Raw genomic sequence first — 5,976 nt, 5'->3', positions numbered from 1 at the left:
ATTTGAGTATTGACATAATGTAGTAGAGTAACTGGGATTCAGCAAGATTTGTCTGTTAACTGACTGTTTCAGATGTTTTATGCCTTGATATGCCATGTATCTTTAATGCATACATTTCTTTAGTTAAAGCAGCCCATGTCAATAAAGGACTCATTTAAATATGGAATTGATCATTCTTGCACCACTTAAAAAGGTACCATATCATACAAGAAACAAATCATTCCCCTCTGGATAGATATATTGAATTCACAGTTTGGAAACCAGGACTTTCAAAGCACAGTACTAAAGTGCCCAAAAATAACAAACTCTCAGCAGAGATCAGTAGAAAGAACTAATAATAGATGAAAGAAGAAGACTATTGGTTGCTAAAGTAATATGAAAAGAGAAAATGTGTATATTAACTTAACACTAAATTTGGACATGTATTCATAGATTAGAAAATAAAATTCAAGATAAAGTAACATGTTCAGAGACCAAAAATATAATCTGAACGGAGATCTGTTAATGTCTGAGAAACGTAGCCAAGGAGTCAGCTAAAAAAAAAAAAAAAAAAGATGAGAAGGAATATGATGTTTTAGGATAAAGTTGAATAAAGAAAGAGAGCGAGACACAGTATTGAATTTGATGCTTATTACAGTACCAAGGTCCACAAATTTATAAACTAGACTTTTGTTCATTATCCAAAGTTTAGATGATAGAGAATGAATCAGTGGTAGAAGTTCTATGGTTGAAGGTTTTATAGGTTTCCTTTGTATTTTTCCTTGCATGATTTTAACTGCATTGGACAAATAATCGAATAGCCTACTTTCTTTATTTAAAATTGTAACAAGGTTTTTCCAGTGTCTTTAAATTCAATTTAAATAGCTAGATCTATTATCTCATTGCCTCATCCCTTAAAATTTACTATTCTAACTCTTTTGGAAACTTTGAAAAGAGATTTTATGGGTTTTGCTATTAAAATAGTGCTACAATTAATATTTATCCACATACAACCACTCTCCAAATTTGAGATTATTACCTTAGCAAAGATTCTCAAAAATGAGGTTAATGGATACAGGTGAATAATCATTTCTATTACTCTTTGTACAAATTTTCAAATTACTTCTCAAAACATCTGTATAAATCACATTCCCATTGGTGACTGATCAGAAGAACAAGGGCGCCTTGGGGCCTACACTGAATATTTTAGATGTAAATTTAATCTACACACATATTTCTGTCTGTATCAATCTATCAATACATGAATGTGGAGTCCCTGAGTGTTGCAAATGGTTGACAAGCTCAGGTACTAACCAAAAGGTTGTGAGTTCAAGTGCAACAAGAGGCTCCTTCAAAGAAAGTTCATAATTTATGTCCAAAAAATCAGTTATTGAAAACCCTTTATTTGTTGTTGTTGCTGTTTTTCTTTCAATGTTCTTTGCTAATACCATAACACAAATACATCAATTCTTCCTCAGTCTTCCTTATTCACTGCCCGGTTTTCACATGCATATGAGGCCAGGAGACAAGACCCACTCCCCAGAGGCAGGAAAGGGAGAGAACACCAGGGATGACAAAAACGGCAGGATCCAGGTAAGGGGGTGGGTCCTGTCTTCCCAAAGGCAGAAAAGGGAGGGAATGTCGGGGATGACAAAGTGGCAGGGTCCAGGTAGGAATTAGGTAAGGGAAGGGGAGAGAGGTTTTCAATAGCAAAGGGAGACCAACTTGTCTATCAGTTTGTCATCCTGTGGTGGCTTGCATGTTGCTGTGAGGCTTGAGGCTGTGCCACTGGTGTTTCAAAAGCCAGCAGGTTTCAATGTAGCTTACAGACTGAGACAGACTAGGAAGAAGGAAGAGGCCATCCACTTCTCAGAGAATTGGCCAGGGAAAACCTTATGAATAGCAGGGAAACACTGTCTGATATATTATTGGGCAACATTATGAATAATCCTGAACCATTGTCTGATACAGTCCAGGAATATGAGCCCCTTATGATGGAAGGCACTCAAAATATGACTGGGGAAGAGCTGCCTCATCAGAGCAGAACCAACCTTAATGATATGGATAAAGTAAATCCTTTGGGACCACCATTTGGTGATGTAGCACAACACAAATTGAGGAGAAGCAGCTGTAAACATCCATTAATAATCAGAACATAGGATGTACAAAGTATGAACCTAGGAAAATTGGAAGTTGTCAAAAATGAAACAGAATGCATAAGATTGATATCCTAGACATTAGTGAGCTGAAATGGACTGGTTTTGTCTATTTTGAATCAGACACCCATATGTTCTACTATGCTGGGAATGACAATTTGAAGAGGAATAGCATGACATTCATCATCACAAAGGATGTTTCAAGATATGTCCTGAAGTACAATGCTGTCAGTGATAGGATAATATTCATATGCCTACAAGGAAGACCAGTTAATACTACTATTATTCAAATTTATGCACCAACCACCAAAGCCAAAGATGAGGAAACTGAAGATTTTTATCAAATTCAGCAGTTTGAAATGAACATGCAAGCAAGATGTGTTAATTATCACTGGTGACTGGAATGCAAAAGTTGGAAAGAAAGAAGAATTACTGGTAGTTGGAAATTCTGGCCTTGGTGACAAAATAACGCTGGAGATCACATGATAGAATTTTTCAAGAACAATGGCTTATTTATTGCAAACACCTTTTTTTCAAGAACACAGAAAACAGCTATACATGTGGACTTCACCACATGGAGTACACAGGAATCAGATTGACTACATCTGTGGCAAGAGGCAATGGAAAATCTCAATATCTTCAGCCAAAACCAGGCCGGGAGCTGATTGTGGAACAGACCATCACCTGCTCATATGCAAGTTCAACTTGAAGTTAAAGACCATTAAAACAAGTCCACGAGAGCCAAAATATGACCTTGAATATATCTCTCCTGAATTCAGAGACCATCTAAAGAATAGATTTGATGCACTGAACACCAATGACTGAAAACCAGAAGAATTGTGGGATGACATCAAGAATATTATCCATGAAGAAAGCAAGAAGTAATTAAAAATACAACAAAGAAAGAAAAGATCAAAATGGATGTCAGAAGAGACTCTGAAACTTGCCCTTGGCTGAAGATTAGCTAAAGCAAGTGGAAGAAATGACAAGAAAAAGGAGCTGAACAGAAGATTTCAAAGAGCAACTTGAGCAGACAAAGCCAATTACTATAATGAAATGTGCAAAGACCTAGAGTTTGAAAACCAAAAGGGAAGAACATGCTCAGCATTTCTCAAGCTAAAAGAACTGAGGAAAAAATTAAGCCTCGAGTTGCAATATTGAAAGATTCTATGGGCAAAATATTGAATGATGCAAGAAGCATCAAAAGAAGATGGAAGGAATACACAGCGTCACAGTACCAAAAAGAACTGGTCAATCTTCATATATTTCAGGAGTTGGCATATGTTCAAGAACCAATGGTACTGAAGGAAGAAGTCAAAGCTGCACTGAAGGAATTGGTGAAGAACAAGGCTCCAGGAATTGATGGAATACCCATTGAGATGTTTCAACAAATGGATGCCCCATTGGAGGCACTCACTTGGCTATGCCATGAGATTTGAAAAACAGCTACTTGGCCAACTGACTGGAAGAGATCCATATTTGTACCCATTCCAAAAAAGGTGATCCCATACAATGTGGAAGTTATCGAACAATATAATTAATATCACATGCAAGTAAAATCTTACTGAAGATGATTCAAAAACGGTTGTAAAATTGTGGTCAATGTCATGAGCCAAAGTGTATGTGAAATGCTGTATGGAAAGTGAATTTGCTCTGTAAATTTTCACCCAAATCACAATAAAAAAAATAAAAACACACAAACAAAAAAACGGTTGTAGCACTATATTGACAGAGAATTTCCAGAAACACAAGCTGGATTCAGAAGAGGATGTGGAATGAGGGATACCATTGCTGATGTCAGATGGATCTTGGCTCAAAGGAAAGAATACCAGAAAGATGTTACTTGTGTTTTATTGACTACACCAAAGAATTTGATTGGGTGGATCATAACAAATTGTGGATAACGTTGAGAAGAATGGGAATTCCAGAACACTTGATTGTGCTCATGAGGAACCTGTACATAGACCAGGAGGCTTGAAGAGAAAAAGGGGACAGTGCATGGTTTAAAATCAAGAAAGGAGTGTGTCAGAGTTGAATCCTGTCACCCTACTTATTCAATCTATATGCTGAGCAAATAATCTGAGAAGCTGGACTATATGAAGAAGAACGTGGCATCAGAATTGGAGGAAGGCTAATTGGTAGCCTGCAATATGCTGACAACACAACTTTGCTTGCTGAAAGTGAGGAAGACTTGAAGCACTTACTGATGAAGATTGAAGACTACAGTCTACAGTATGGATCACATCTCAATATAAAGAAAACAAAAATCCCCACAACTGGACCAATAAATAGTATCACGATAAATGGAGAAAAGACTGAATTTGTCAAAGACAAGTATATATTACTTGGTTCTACAATCCACACTAATGGAAGCAGCACTCAGGACATTATATGATGTATAGCTTTGGGTAAATTAGCTGCAAAGGACCTCTTTCAAGTGCTGAAAAGCAAAGGTGCACCTGACACAAGCCGTGGTATTTTCAATCGCCTCATATGCATGTGAGAACTGGACAATGAATAAGGAAGACTGAAGAAGAGTCGATGCTTTGAGTTGTGGTTATGGTGACTGCTAAAAGAACTAACAATTCTGACCTGCAGGAAGTGCAGCCAGAATGCTCCTCAGAAGCAAGAATGGGCAGACTTCATCTTACATACTTTGGTCATGTTGTCAGAAGGGGCCATTTACTGGAGAAGGATGTCATGCTTGGTAAGGGGAGGGTCGACGAAAGAAGGGAAGGCCCCCAATGAGATGGACTGACACAGTGGCAGTGGCAATGGGCTCAAGTATACCAAGGATCGTAGAGCTAGCGCAGGACCAGGCGATGTTTCGTTCTGCTGTGCATAGTGTCATTATGAATCAGAGACAACTCGATGGCACTTAACAACAAAAACATGAGGCAATTGAAAATGCCATGGCTTGGATCAGGCACACCTCAGTCTTCAAAGTGACTTCTTTGCTCTTTAACCCTAAAGAGGTATTTTGTAGCAGATTTTCCCAGTGCAATGCTGTTATTGTTGTTGTTAGGTGCCATTGAGTTGGCTCCAGTTCATAGTGACCCTATGTACAACAGAAAGAAACACTAAGCCATTGGCATGATCCTTGCTATGCCTGAGCCCATTGTTGCAGCCACAGTGTCAATCCAACTTGTTGAGGGTCTTCCCCTTTTTCGCTCACGCTCTACTTTACCAAGCATATCCTGGCCCTGTCTGACAGCATGACCAGAGTAGATGAGATGAAGTCTTGTCATTATCACTTCTCTGGAGCATTCCAGCTGCACTTCTTCCAGGACAGATTTGTTCATTCTTCTGGCAGTCTATGGTATTTTCAATATGTTGTTGTTGTTATGTGCTGTCGAGTCATACCCAACTCATAGCTACCCCTCCTTGGGTTTCTGAGGCAGTATCACTATGGAAGTAGATTGCCCCATCTTCCTTCCGAGGAGTGGCTGGTGGGCTTGAACCGCCAGCCTTCTGGTTAGCAGTCAAGTGCCTTAGGCACTACGCTACCAGAGCTGCTATTTTCAATATATCCCCCAGTAATTTGGACTTGGGATGCAAGAGTAGAGTCCGGCTCTCTGAATGTCTCAACTGTGGGATTTAAGTATAAAGGGAGGTGACAGTCATGTTCTACCATGTGATGAATAGGATGAACAATGAAAAATATGTACAGAGATAAAGAGGTTTGAAAGAGAATCCTGGAAGTTTTTGATTACCTGGTTCCAGCATTTTCCTGAGACAGAACTTCAGTCTACCCTTGCCCTTACTAAGAAACGTTTTAATTCTTGAATAACGTTATTCTTTAGAATAAATTTTACTCTTTGCTAAAACTAATTCAAATGTG

This window comes from Orycteropus afer, unplaced genomic scaffold (genome assembly GCF_000298275.1).
Source record: "Orycteropus afer afer isolate SDZICR_OR568_19922 unplaced genomic scaffold, OryAfe1.0 scaffold00280, whole genome shotgun sequence".
Taxonomy (NCBI): Eukaryota; Metazoa; Chordata; class Mammalia; order Tubulidentata; family Orycteropodidae; genus Orycteropus; species Orycteropus afer.
The sequence above is the reverse complement of the archived record's forward strand: the minus strand, read 5'-3'. Positions refer to the sequence as shown.